Source organism: Anser brachyrhynchus (assembly GCF_964034855.1).
Source record: "Anser brachyrhynchus genome assembly, chromosome: Z".
NCBI classification, from domain to species: domain Eukaryota; kingdom Metazoa; phylum Chordata; class Aves; order Anseriformes; family Anatidae; genus Anser; species Anser brachyrhynchus.
Genome location: NC_137697.1, coordinates 45,951,106 through 45,966,639, shown reverse-complemented (window position 1 = coordinate 45,966,639; position 15,534 = coordinate 45,951,106).

Below are 15,534 nucleotides of genomic sequence, written 5' to 3'. Positions count from 1 at the left end.
AGAGGTGCTCATCAGTGAGCTACAAACAGCCTCTGTTCTCCCTGGAGGCAACATCTGTGTGCAACTCAACTCCAAGGGCCTGACTCTCACTTACAGTGAGGACTTTGCCCTACCCTAAGCACTGATGGTGTTTTTAGGGCTGCCAGCCTCCTCTATGTGTGATGAAATAATACCAGCACAAAAGAACATGGGGTGGTGTGGTTAACCCCAAGTTAGGAGACAGAACACCTCTTCATCTGTGAAGTACACATTTTTATTGGCATCTATCCAAGCATTTCTTCTGACATGACTGTTTAAGCAAAAGTTCCCCCCCTGTTTTCCCAGCCCTGCTGATACAGCTATGGTGGTGCAACTTTAAATTTAGATCCTCCCTGTAGGCCATATATAACAATTGCCCTTTTAAGTTTCCTCTGTGGTCAGAGTGATGTTAGGAGGGTTTTGTGTCAAAGTAAATCAATGCCAATCTTTTCAAGATCCAATTAAACCAGTTCATCTCCTAATTTGATTGCCTACAGGATGTTTGTTTTTTTTTTCTGCCCAAGTACCTGATCCGCAAGCAGTCAGATGCCAACAAAAGCAATCCCAGGAGCCCAAGTGCCATGGCGGGTGCCAGAGGATCCCTTCTGTGGGATGCCACTGGGTGGGATGGAGAAGCTTTGAAAGGATCTCTAGAGCAAGAAGATATGTTCCTTGTGGAAAGGGCAAGCAAGAAAAAAAAAAATGAACATCAAGCTGCACAAGAGAACAAAACAAACAGCAGTTGCAGAGAGCAGAATGCCGAAGGCTTAAACTGTGAGGTCCTAGCACACAGTACCCAGATGCTTAGATTCATCTTAGTTCTCAGCACATATTTTTGCACAAGAGTTAATAAACAAGCCACTTGAAGAAAACTTAAGGGCATCCTTGGAATTATTTTCCTATGCACGTGAAGCAAGTACAAGTAGAGTTGTTTTTTCTTAGCTACAAAAAAAAAAATATGATGCAAAAATTATGTTGTAGCTTTAATTTTGAGCCCTAATTGTCCAATTGTGGCCCCATGTATAGAAAAGTTACAAAACCACAGCACAACTTCCAAGTAATATAAATTGTGAATTACAGGCTCCTGCTTGGTGTACTTTGAAGATTTGCTATTTTGTGTACAGACCTTCCACTTTCTGCTGAAAACAGCAAAAAAATGTCTGTGAAGTCAAGTCAATCCTTAAAGTGAAGTTTAGTCTTCCATATTTTAATTAGATATCACCATTTTGGGTTCCAGTTGTTTGCTTCTGTGGAATAACTTACAGCAACAGACGATCTTTAACACAATCCTGCCTAGTTCCATCGTGGTCATGGTTAATGATTTCAATGCTCTGTGGAAAAGCTTTGAGTGTGGAGGTGTTTGAAGCTTTCAAAAAAAAAAAAAAAAAACTCCATGTGATTAGGGATACTGACACTCAGCATGGAAATGTCATAGGGGTCTATGTAAAGTCATGTCTGATGACAATCCCGTGTGTGTGATGCTACTATGGAGATCTGAAAGCCTCTCTAACTTCATGAAATAGACATTGAATTTCTGAAGTGCATTGAAGTAAAATTTCCTCGAGATAAAGGTGAATATCAAAACAGTAGCCATTGCATAATTTTGGGCACATATCATACCTCAAGCAGAGAGCTAAAGTCTCAGCGTAGAGGTGAACATACTTTATTAATATGCATCCCTGCCTCTTTCTGATTGCAGCAATAGTATCTGGAGTACAGACCGACGGGATTAATTCATTTTTTTCCTAGAAGTTTAACATTGCATGGAGAGTTTATGTCAAGATCCTCTGAGTGGGTTGCTAACATCTTTGCATTCTAAAAATATAGTAGCTTTTTTTTTTTTTTTTTCTGAAGTTCCCAGCCATGTTATGCTCTTGGTTTTACTCACTCTCTCTCCCTTGCTGCTTTAAGTTTGGAGCTCTAAGGCTTTCTTTTGGGTTTTATCAAATTACACACTGAAGAAAGGCATACATTTCAGAAACAGATGGATTTAATGTGCATGAAAATACATGCCTTTTAAAGAAACTAAATTAGTAGTTCCACTTCTACCCCTTTTTATTGAAGACAGAGCTCTAGGAGGTCTCTGGTCTAAAGCATAACTTTACAGACATAATCAAAATGAGATTTATTTGCCTGGAAATTTGACAAAACATCAGAGCAACACCAAAGCTGAAAGTTTCTAGTAGACATGAAGGGACCTGGGACAGTACTAATAAAAGTTTTTTTTACTTTTTTTAAGGCTTTAAGTATTCATAAACTGTAGACATTTCACAATGTATAGGGAGTGCATATGCAAATTTTCAGCCACCTGCATCTCTAAATATTTGTCTTACAAGATGGTTAACTTGGACTCTGATTTTTTCTTAATTTTTCATGGCAAATTGATGTTTTTTCCTTCTAATGGTGTGGTGTGTCTCACCATGAACTGAGAACAAAAAGTAAGGCCAGATTTTTTTAAAGCACTTGGCTACCACAAAACTGCATTATGCAGAAAAGCTGAAGCAGAATAGCTGCTCTGCTCACCAGCCACGTTTTGCCAAGTGGTAATTTTGCCTTGGCAGAGAGGGAGCTGGGACCTGCTCTGTTCTGCATCTGTGATTACAGCACTGAATGTGAAAAGAGATAGGTAAAAATGCTGTTGTGGGATGGAACGGAGTGAGTTGGGGACGTTTCATGTGGGACAGTGCATAGGATAAGGCCAAGTCTCCCTCAGACATGGCTCCTTAAATGTGTGGATGTATCCTAATCAGGAGTCAATATACTCTGTTGAAATAACTCTGAGTGACACTGCTGCAGAATTTCTTGTGGTATTTCTGGACCAGGAGAAAAAGGGAAAGACAACATGCCAATAATGTTTTTCCCACCCAGGATTGACCAAGGACTAATTAGACACCTTATTAAGGCTTTGATTCAGCAAGACACTTAATTATATTCCTGACTATTAACATATAATGAAGTCCACCCTTTTTCTGCCCACTTAAATCTTGGAATGAATCGGATCAGACTGCTGAACAGGCTTGGAGCTAAGCATGTGCTTTGTGACTTTACTGAGCACAAGCTCAGCCAGTTGGGTTTGCAGAAGTGCTCAGCACCTCCCTGCTCCTTTCTTTTTAGAAGCTCTAATTTAGAAAGGCATTATTTAAAGGAATCACTTAGGTACATGCTTCTGAGCTTTCCTGACCAATAATACTTTGAGATTGGCCTCGTATTTGTGACATACCAAAATATGCTTTCCCCTCACTGGGAGCTGTTGAATCAGATCATCAAAAAAGAAAATAAAGACTGATGTAAACATTCATACCTCTTTATAGAAAGCAAATATTTTCTCTTAAAAGTATCCAAAGTTATGCTACCAATTGATGATCACCAAGTATGTTACAAGTCACTTCTAACTGGCAACAGAAATCATGCGTTCAGCTGTGTTATATGGTTTCCCTGATGCAGCAAAATTGGATGTCACAAGAGTTACTTTTCTTTTGCCAATCCGTCTGCCAGTAAATGACCACAACCCAGCAATGCATTGACACAACCCCCCATTTGAAATTAAGTGCTAATTCACAGTATGTTTTGCAGTCTTAATAAAGTTTTTCAGTTCATCAGCTAATCTTCAAATAGAAAAGATTACTTTTCAGTTCCCCAGAATTGGATCATCCATCTCTAATACGTATTCCAGTGATCTCAAGGACTGTCTGAACTCAGGGCTTTTTTTAATACTTCCTCTCTCAGCTTGTGATTAGATGATTCAGTATTTTGAATGAATGCAGCTAACCCAACCACATTTCTCTATACAAATGTGCAGAACTAGAAATAATTTGCATTCTTTAATTTTACACAATGCTCTATATGGTATAGCTGAGAATTATTTGCTTTAGTTTTTATCCCCAGTTATTACTCCATACTTCTCACCCTTCATCCACACCATCTATGGTTCTGCAGATAACTCCAAATATGTCAGAATCAGAAAACTGACTTGCTGAAGCTAGTGAGAATATTTTGTGATTTCTGCATTGAAGATCAGAATCCCCCCTAAACTTGAAAAAAAGTGTCATGATAAACCAAGAAGCAGTTATGACCTCCTTACAGGCACACATTTTCTTTAATAACTCACCATCAGATATCCTGGTTATCCATTACTGTAATGGGTCCCAGTCCCCTGGTAACAAATATAAATGTAAAGTAAACATACACTTAGGTTCTTTTTTTGGAACAAACCAACTAGTTCCTTTTGAGAAGAAAGCTGGGTGTGGTATAGTACATGATAGGGAGAATTCTTTGTAGATAGTATAGTTGAGACACACCAGGTTTATCTCTCTCCATTCCCCATTGCCCTTGACTGTTAGCCCAGAAGGCTTTGTGCCATCAAACAACACATACCCATGGCATGTTATTAAACGAAGTATTGTGGTGGAGCAAAAGTTCCAGGATTATATGTGTTTGGAACTTAGAAATCATGAAGAATGTATTGTCTTAGGGCTGCAGATGGAGGTTGAGGGGTGCACGGTGGAATGGATTGAGCTCCTCCGGGACAGGTCGAGGTCTTGGTGCACTCTGCACACTCACTTCGAGAGCACAATGTGCTTTCACAGGGGAAGGGCTATGTGCCATGGGAATGCTATACAAATTTACCAGGAGGAAGGCAAACAAAGAAGTCAAAAGATGTACATAGGTGATAACAAAGTAAATATTAGAAAAGTTGACCTTTATTATACTAATATAATAGAATATCAGTAAGGAACAAATAGTTGGACATTCATGGCTGGGTAGGCTGAGAACAGTACAGCTTGGGCTGATAACACTCCAGCTTGCTGTTGGTACAACTTAGATTGAGAATGGGGCATTAAAAAACATATATGAGAGTCTTCAGTTTTAGCTTTCTTTGTGTGCCTGAGGCAGCATGATACTCATGGAGGAAAGAGCCGTGATGGCAGGGTGTTGTGTCAGTGCAAAGGCAAAGGCAAAGGCAAAACCTCTTGGTTTTCCCACTTCCCAATAGCTTACAGACCCTTCACCTTGAAGACATTACAGGCTAGTGAGCCAGGAAGTTACAAAGGTTGTATCACACATTTTTGGCTTTTTCAGTGAAAAGTGTGACTTTCCTCCAACTCTTATACCTGAGATGTGGATGTTAATGGAGGAATTTATCAACTTCAGCAGGAAACTGGGTTTTGCAGTGGAAAGGGGCACACTGTTTAACATTTCAGACATAAACCACACAGCCTCATTCCCTTGTGATCTGAGAGGGAAAAAGCTTCAATCTCCCTTTCTTCAAATCTCTCATCACTTCTAGGTCTCAGCCTCCTATGCTGTGAATAAATATTGTCTTGCAGCCTCACTGTCTGAGCGCCGTATGATGACAAATTACAGGAAACAGACAACCTTTTCCTGTGTTTTTCCTAGTAGCATTAGCATATTTGAAGGCTATGTCAGAGATTAATAATTCATCACTATTTTACATAGTAATAGATAGTATTGCCTTTAAATTTTGTCGATATCCCTTAACGCATTCCATAAATAAAATGGTTTAACTGTACTAGAGGAAAAGACAAGAAAGGTGTGTTACAACAGATAAAACATCAAATTATCAAGTAGTTCCTTTCAGGTCCCCATGCATTCTGCATGTTTTGGCAAACTCCAGACTCCCACAGTGCTAGAACAGAAAGCCACTTCCTGGCTGTGAATTGAAGTCTGAACTGGTGAGAAATGGTGTGTGAACGGGGGGCTTAACACTTGAAGAGGCATATTCGAGGTGGTCTTAAACCTAGTGCCTAAGCAGCAAAATCAAAGCACGGATAAGTCCCACCTCTGTAGAAGTCAATGGGAGGTTCACTGTTGGCTTCAGTGTGGATTTCCAGAATCTCAGATGAGCTTGAAATCTCTTACCTTAGTTTATCTTGGAGTGTTCATACATGTTTTAATGGGAAGAAAGCAGATACATTTTAATAATCTCCTTCACTAAATCAACAAAGATTAAAGTGAAGCAAAGAAGGGTTAATTTTGTTCTATTTCTTTTTAAATGTCTTCAGCTTTTGGAGCAAGAAAGTCACCTTTACAGTTCACTATGGTTTTGGTGAGAGATGTAAGACAAATTGGTTTAAATATGCTTTGTTTCCAATAAACCAATATTTTCAAAATGACTTTCTGCTACTTAATGCTGAAGACACTGTGGTGTTTATTGTTTGCTGCTCCATAGCTCCATAATAACATATTTTTTTTTTTTAAGGACTCCTTTACAGGGAATTTTAACATCAAATTCCAAACAATTATCTTTAGTTTTGGATTTTTGTACTAGTGATTGCATGGGGATTGTAGAGGTAAGCTTATGAAATATTTTTGGAACAGATTGTAAATAACCTAGATGGATTATATATGCTCAAGTTTCTTTTGTACACATGATTTACTTGCTGACAGCATTTCCTCATTCTGTGCGTGATCAGATTTGTTTTGCTAACAACCCCAAGTGAGAAAATCAAGTAAATAATCTTATTATAATAAGAATAATCTTAAACCCTATTTGAGTTTCCATCTTAATGTGGATGAAGGCAATGGTGTTTCTTAAAAACTTTGGCAGGAATGATTGGTGTTGGAGTTTTTGTATTTTTGTGCATTTAATTACCTGATGAAAAGTAGAGGTTGTCCCTGCAGTTCCTGGATATTTATCCAGTCAATGGATATTTATAAGTGAGGTTTCTCTTGTATTAATGACCCAAAAGTCTTAAGATTCTTTTCCAGTTAGTATACATGCTCCTGTGTTGTATAAATGACTTGGGGTCTTCTCTGTTCTTTCTGTGTAGAGACACAGAGATTTTCCTGGGGATGCAGAATTGCTTAATGATCTCCTAACTTGCATTTCAGTGGCCTGTCCACTGGACACATCTTTTCAGTGATGGCAGTGGCTGTGTCATACAAAGGCAGTTTTTACAGATGTGCAAGGTAAGATGTAGGAAGGAGGTAGAGCAAGAGGTAAGTCCTGGTCTGTAATCAGAGACACAAAAGTGTTTCAGAGACATGTATGCAATTTCTCCTGTGGCAGTTCATCCCATGTTCATGAAGTATTCACATTTCTGCTTGGGAAGGATATTGTTTGAAGGGCTGATATATGTGTCTTCTCAGTACAGATTTCCTTCTGTCATCTAGAAGTCACTTCTATTTTTTTTTTTAATAAATTTAAAAATCAAAAGGGAGTTCCCTGTTCTCCCTCAAAGCAGTTCATGAAGAATGAGGTTCCAGAATACATAAACCAAGGACAGAGATCCAGGTCTTCTCTTCCAAGCTGGCAGTTTTAATATTAGCCATTTAATATTAGCCATTTTTTTGATCTTAGTAAAGCTCAGAAATTGCTGTGGTTCAACACCAATGCAAATGGCTAGAGCAAATATGTCCTTTTTTTTCTTTTTTTTGTCTTTTTCTTTATTCTTTTTTCTTTTTTTTCTTTTTTTCTTTTTTCTTTTTTTTTCTTTTTTCTTTTTTTCTGTTTTTTTCTTGTTTCTTTTTTTTGTCTTTTTCTTTATTCTTTTTTTCTTTTTTCCTTTTTTCTTTTTTTTTCTTTTTTTCTTTTTTTATTTTTTTTCCTCTTTTCTTTCTTTCTTTCTTTCTTTCTTTCTTTTTTTCCCTTTCTTTCTTACTGCGACATAGGTGCTTTTGTTTGCCAAAACAGCAACTTGGAACTGCATGTGTCTCATCCTTATGACAACGTCTAGCAGGAGCCACTACATTCTGCCTTTCCTGCTTTGATGCTAATTGAAGTTAGTTCCAGGCTGAACTTGATCTATCTGGACAAACCACGGTATGGACCCTTTCCTCATCCTGCCTTTATTTACTAACACTTGGTAATACGCTTTGGAAAAAAAAAATAAAAAAAAATAAAACCTTTCACTCTCTGTGTTTCAGTTTGCTCATCTGAGAAGTCATTTGTAAATATAACAAAAACTGTACCTCAGAGAATCTCTAAGAAGCAAGTTTGCAAAGTTCCATGAACTGGAGTATAACATTCATGCTCAGGGAGTAGTAGTGTTTTTGGGCAGCTTTTTGCAGGCTACCAAACAAAACAGAACAACCTTTTTCTCTTGTTATTTTGATAGCAGCAGCAGATGATAAACAATAATGTTCTGTTAGCAGCAGTTCATTTGCTGTCTGAAATATCTGCTAGGTCTAAGAAGTACAAATCATGCTCTACTAGCATCCTTACAAAAATTTGACCAGACTCTAAAAGATACTCTTTTATCCCTACCCAACACTTCTGTGACATTTAACGAAAATTCCTAGGGAGAATGAAGCCAGTATTTTGCAATCTTGTAATGGTAGGCAGAAGGAAGATGGAATTGAGTATATTAGACAGAAAATGGGTACTTTTTTTTTTTTAGTGACATATGATGAAATTTTTATTAGGAAATCACTTGGGTGAGTTTTTTCGTAGATGTAATGTTTGAGTGAAATATAAGATACAGATTGAGGAATTGAGTAAATTGACATAAAATCTCAGTTTCCACTTAACACTTGGAATTGGAATGTTTTTCATTCTAATTTAAAAAGGAGGTAGCAACAAGGAAAAAGGAAACTTGCTTTTCTCAGTCCTTCTCTGTTCTTTCTGTCTTCCTTGAGTAGAGCCAAGAAAATTCAATGTTTTACATCTGAAAATCAATGAGTGGGAAAAATAAATAAAATATACCATAAGATACGTGATATGTAGTCTCAAATCTAAGAAATAATAACTTCATTAATTTAGTATGTCCAGCAAGTGCTATGGTGAGTATTTGTTGTTGCTGATTTAATATGAATGTTTCTTCTTAAAAGAAGAAAACGTGTCAGGTGAAATTTCCTGAAGTTTGGTTATACTGTTCTTGCTTGTGTAAAACACTTTCTCATTCTGGCAAATGATCATACAGTTTTGTTTGTAGCTGACAAAAATCAGTACAAAAACTTCTTTAATCTTTTCTTGAGAAAGGTTTCCTAGTGAAAAGTGTTCCACATCCCCCTCTGAAGACTGGATTAGATGTCAGTGGACAAATGCACTATGTCAGTGTTGTGGAGAAAGAGAGAAAGAGAAAAAGGAAGGAAGGAAGGAAGGAAGGAAGGAAGAAAGGAAGGAAGGAAGGAAGGAAGGAAGGAACGAAGGAAGGAAGGAAGGAAGGAAGGAAGGAAGGAAGGAAGGAAGGAAGGAAGGAAGGAAGGAAGGAAGGAAGGAAGGAAGGAAGGAAGGAAGGAAAAGAAGAAAAAAAGAAAGAAAGAAAGAAAAAAAGAAAGAAAGAAAGAAAGAAAGAAAGAAAGAAAGAAAGAAAGAAAGAAAGAAAGAAAGAAAGAAAGAAAGAAAGAAAGAAAGAAAGAAAGAAAGAAAGAAAGAAAGAAAGAAAGAAAGAAAGAAAGAAAGAAAAAGAAAAAAGAAAGAAAATGACAACATAAATAAATGGCAGGGCAGCATGAGAAGATGAAAAGTCCTTGGCTCTGTGTAAGCACTGCTCAGCAGGAACTAAAACAAGTGTGTTATCAACAGTATTCTCATCCTAAATCCAAAACACAGCACCATATCAGCTGCTAGGAAGAAAAGTAATTATCTCAGCCGAAAACAAAACAGAGAAATATGTTAAGATGAGACCTTTGAGTTTGCAACAGGTGTCTGTACAGTTAGATACATATAAAGCTGGGTACTTTCCAAAGTGTCTTTTTCAAAAGTAATCTTTCTTTGCAATAAGAAAGTTGTGCTTTTTCCCCTACTTAATTCTTAGCCAGGCAATTGAAATCCAAATTTTCCCATTGAACAACTTTGATATGAGAACACTGAATTCTTGGTTGTGCATCAGGGAACTGCAGCTCAGTTGCTTCAAGTTCTGCCCCCTCCTCATGGTCCAGGTCCCCAGTGGGGCTCAGCACATTTGCCCACAACACTGTGAGGTACCAAGGGACAGAAAGTGGGATCTGGCAAGGGGCTGGCACAAAACTACGAGTAGGAATTCAGAGTTCTTCAGATATAATTCCCATCAGTTCCTGGTGGCTGAAGTCAATGCTGAAATGAATGTTTCTTCTGACCAAAACTGAAGTAATTCTGAGGTTTGGAGTCGGAGCCTTTTCCTGAGCTGAGAGGGAGCTGAAGGCGGGCTTCCCTGACATAAATACTGAAGTATGGAGCTCTGAAGTATATTCCCTATGTGGAAAGCAGCTTTTTCTTCAAAACTGTAAGTGAGAACACTTTTAACTGGAAACTAGAAATCTGCTGGATGGAAAGTAGTTGTTAGAGATATTTTTCATGCAGGAAATCTCTGAGATACAAAATGATTTCAGTCTGTTTCTACTGTAAAAGGGACATCCCTCTGTTCACTGATTTTAGCTCCAGCACGAAAAGCATCAGGAAAAATCCTGTGTGTCAAGGACGCCAAAATCTTTGAGCTCTTTAATACAACTAGGTGGTTACAGAATTCAGTTCTTGATTCATGGACATTTTTTTTTTTTTTTTGTAGATGAGGAAAGGAAATAAGGTTGACACATACACCTGTAACTCATGTTCAATATAAAAATTATTGCCTTGTTTGTCAGAGGTGTTTTGTTTCCACAACATCTATGCCAGATGACGCTTTAGTTTGGAAATTGGTTTATCTGCTCCTAAGGCTTCCTAATGTTGATGTTTGCACTGAGAAATTGCTTTTCAATGCATATTTATCTTCCTGGTTTCCTTACCATCTTTGTTTTCCCACTAAAATTTGCTGTGAAACTTTTTTGTTGAGTGAATTTTCTGACATATATGCAGAATGTATAATATGCATGACAAAAATTTTCAGAAATATGGTTGTGTAAGCATTATTTAAAAGCCATTTATGCAACCTATGCACAAAACTACATTGAGTACAATTTTATCTTGCTGTTTGATATGTAAAATTTCCTGTGGGTGTCATGAACTGAAATTTTACACCTCAGTGACACCCTGGCAATCTTATCCTACAAGATAAGCTAGAAATCACATTTTTGTCAGATAACTTTTTTGTGTGATACTAGATCAGAACTGAGCTGCTAGAATCTGCCAGATATTGCTATGTTCTTTTTGCTGCTGGTGGTGGTTGTGCTGCAGTTATCCAGCTGAAGAAGGTGGTGTTATTGCCATTTTCAATATACATACTGCCTGAACTCTCTTTTATTGAAAAACTCCTTAAAAATGCAAGGCGGCGATGTACTCAGAGCTCTGTTCTGGAATGGCAAATGGCATTTTGGGAAGGAAGGGTGGAACACAAATGTGGAGATTTTCAAACACACCTGAAAGTTAGTGGAAATTGGGTTTCACAGCCCCTTAAATGCTTTTAAAAATCCCACCCAATTTGCAGTTGCAATCTCTGGAGAATGTTTGCTTTCCTGTTACCAGGAGCAACATCTTTTATGTACGTAGAACAGACTAGTCCAAAAATGTATTTTCAGCAATTACAGCAATTTCTTTTACATCTCATGTTCTTTATGAGCTCAATTCCTTTCACTTCTCTGGCCTGCTAGAGAGCCTGAATCCTTTAAAACTGGGAATCTCCCAGTGCACTGGTACATTTGTAATGATTTAGTTTTCTTTCAGCACATGGGTATGCAGAATCCTTCTTTGATTTCATTACCTTCCTGAACATTTCAAACACGCACAGAGTTTTAAAACCAGGAGGGGCCTTTATAACTGCAGAACAACAGACTGCAAAACTTCCTTCACTTCAGCTCTGTAATTTGTAATTGAGGCTGAGCAAATTGAACTGCTCATGTCTTTTTGACAGACAGCCCATTCTGATTTGAAAGCACTGGTGGCTGGAGAATTATTTGCAATGGAGAATTCCAGGCTGAGAATAATGACTTTCCCAACAACAGTACCCAGACTTTTTTTTTTGTGTTTCTGGTGTCATTTACACCAACAGTTTCACAGCTTAGCCTATGCCTGGGAAATGGTTGATGGCATTTGCAAATGTCCATATGGCTGGTCAGGACTCTGGAGGGCTGGTTCTGGGGATCTTGTTGCATTTGTTAACATATCATGTATTTGATGGATGGAGGCACAAACTATATCTTTGCCTGAGCCCTTCTATGAGAAAGGTTTGTTTGCAGCAAGGGTATGGTATAGCTAAACCCTAAAATTGGCTTCGAGGCTCTAAGAGCATTGTTAGAAATACAGTGATCCCCAGAGACACGGTCACTTGTTCTTTTGTGTAAACTCTTTTTTTTTTTTTTTTTTGCAGTTGAGATGGAACAAACTGCTTTGACAGTCTGACTTTTCCGCCACAAGCCTTAGGCATGATTAGGTATCATCTTATTCTGTATTAGGTATCATCTTATTAAGCTTTATGCTTAATCGCTTATTTGCTCTCTCTTCACAGCTAGCTTGACCTCTGTGTTACCTACTGAAGTTTTCCATCTGAACAGTGTGTCCTTGAGTCCTTGATGGAGAACAGGGAAGAGAAGTAATATCTAAAACAGCCATCAGCCATAGTTACTTCTTCGTGATTGTAGCAAAGGATCTGACTTGTGGTATTGGAAGATGTACAATCCCTACCCGACTGAAGCAGATGGCATCTACTCTGCATGCCTGTACACAGCTTTGATACAGTCTTCTGGCATGTTTGACAAAAAGAATTCAAGGCAAGAGGAGCACAGTGACTGCTGAAGTTACAGACCAGCTCTGTGGTGCTGCTCTGTTTCTGCAGACTGGAAGTCTACATAAAAGTTTAGTTATTTACTATAGGGAAGAAAGCAAGGTTTTGATTTTAGGTCAGTTCTGGCTTGATGGTTTTGAAGGTCTTCTGTTGTGTGAGATAAAGATATGAAAAGCTTAGAAAATAATAGATTTTGGTAATAGAAGCAAAGCACAAATAAAGGAGATTTCAGTGTTGCTGAGGTACAAAAAAAAACCCTGTGGCTGTAGAGACACGACTCATACACCAACAAAACCAAGAGGAATAAAGGAATGGAGCAAAGGAGACACAAACAACCTCATCCTTGCCTCCTTTACTAACTAGCCACTTTACTCATCTATTTACTAGAACCCCTGACGGTCAGTCTTCGTGTTCAATCTGTGAGAAATGAGGACCTTTCCAGTCGCAACACCATGCCAAGATAGGAGTGAGTTTCAGTGTTTATATGCCTGGGACATAGATTTGCAGAAGAGGTAACAGAAAGAGAGAGCAGACAGGAGTCAAAGAAATCTGCAAGGTGTGGACAAGAGTATGGCTGAGTGGGAAAGACATATCCGTCCATCACCTTTTGTATGGCCTGTGGCCACTTGCTTTGTTCCTTTGTATTACTGGACAAAGCTTGGTGGTCTTCCTAAGGGCATTTGGAGCTGCTGTTGTCCTTCAGTTGAAGGAAAGAACCTTCTGGTCTTCCTCAGGATGTCTGATCACTTGTGCTGTGACTAGGGGTTAAATGATTGTCTGCAGAGCTGGGCTGGCTCCTCACCCAACAGCCTGGCCAATTGCACAGTGCCTGTGAGAGTCAAGAGAGGGCTGCATTTTACACTGAGAGGGTGAGTGTTCTATGGACACAAGTGAGCCCTTTTACACATAGAAATGTGTGTTAAAGTGTATCGGTGATGAAGAGTAAACAGAAGTTATTGCTTGAACTTTATGCAAAGCTGTATTAAGGAAGCAATCTCTTCAGCTCAGTGGTTTTCTTTAGAGGGGACTTCTAAAGATCATCATAAAGGAAGTATGAATTCAAAGAATTTCTCTATACTGACACATTAATATATTTTTGAAGTTGTGTTTTTAATTCATAGGATAAATTAACTATTTCTTTAAACCATTTCTACTGAAAAAATACTCATAAAACACACATAAAAATAATCTGTTTTTAATTCCCTGTGGACTGCAAATTTTTAAGTGTTTAACGTTTAAAGATTTTTTTTTTAGTTGGTTAATCTGTTGGGCCAACTCGGTCTGATCCAATTTGTACCAAGAACACTGAAATGTATAATGTTGGCATGGGTCTGATATGGATTTGCCTGAAATATCGTATTTTTGACTAGGATGCCAAAGCAGCTGCATTAATTTGAGTTAAGGAAGAGTTAGTGGTGAAAGAAGAAAGTAATCGGAAATATACGCAAAGATTGGCCTTTCCTGTCTCTCATGTATACCCACCAAAAGACTGAGAATCCCTGCCAAACCCTTTCAAAAGAGGACTGACTGGACAAATCATACCAATACTAAATACTGTCAGCTTCTTGTTCTCTGCCCTTAATAAAGCACTAGTAAAGGAAGTTCTGAGTTTCCGTACTGTTTCCTCTTTAAAATAAAAATAATCTTGCTAGATGGCTTCAAGGCCTCACAATGCCCAAGACTGATCTACCCTATCTGATTCCTTCTAGCCCACAAGCTTCTCTCTCTTTTTTTTTTTTTTTTATTTATAGAATTTGCTTATTTAATGGTGTTTACACCCATCTTTTCCCCCCTCTGTCCCCAGGTTTCCTCTCAGAAAGTCATGTCCAGGCACTCAATTCGGATGCTGTAAGTGGCTGCCAAGCTGCTGTTTGCTGCCAGCTGGAGGGTGGATGTGGTGCTGCTATGTGTCCAAGGCATACAGACAGAGGTCTTCCTTTTTTTCTGCTCAGCATTGCCTTTTCGAGATGAGAACACATCATCCTTCTAGAGATAGCAATGAAAAGGGCTCACTGCAGAAGAAAAGTAATGTAGAGTTTTGTTGTTTTTGTTTTTTTTTTCCATTTTCTTTTCTAGCCAAAACAGGATTTCCTATCTGCTGCATGGGTCTTAGGGCATGCAGAGGCTTCCTGAGCTCCTAAGGGATTGCCTTTGTCCTTAGCTATTAATGCTAGCTGTACCTGGTGATGGCTATCCAGGCTTCCCGATGACAAGTGGGAATGTTTTCTACAATTTCCAGTCTAGTAAGGTCTTTTCAGTAGGAAAGCAGTCTGAAAGGGAGAAGCGGACTAAATCTTTGCCTCTGAAGGATCAAATGTGGGCAGTGGCACTCCAGTGGCTTTCTTGCTCTAACATTTCTTTTCCCTCCCCAGTAAAAACACCATGAAAACTGTGTGTGTATGACGGAAAAACTTATCCTCAACTGAAGGAGGTAATGCCTGAATCCAGGTGATAAAATACATTAGCATCATGCCTGAGGATGTGATGGGAGTTCCTGCTGCTGCCAGCTGAGGTGAAGGTTGGCTGGGGAGAACAAAGGATATTCTGGCACCTAAAGCAAAGCAGGGGCTGAGTTGTGGAGATATGGCTTTGATTCACAGTTCTTCCAAGGATTCCCTGTGTGGCCTTAAATCATGTAATTTCTTTGAGCTTCCGCTCTCAAAAAAGCATGAAATTTTCTACTGTTACCCACTGCCTGTGCTGTCTGCTTGGAGTGTAAATGCTTTGTGGCTCAGACCATTTTCAAAGCACACAGTGACATGGAGGCACCTCTTTCCAGAGACCCCATTGAGTGCTGATGCTGGCTAGAGACTTGGGTATCTATAGGCATTTTTGTTTATGCGTCATACAGCAGTTAATAACACTCTTGAAACTCCTGCCTGAAGCTTTCTTGTCTGCAGAGAGCAACCATTATTATCAG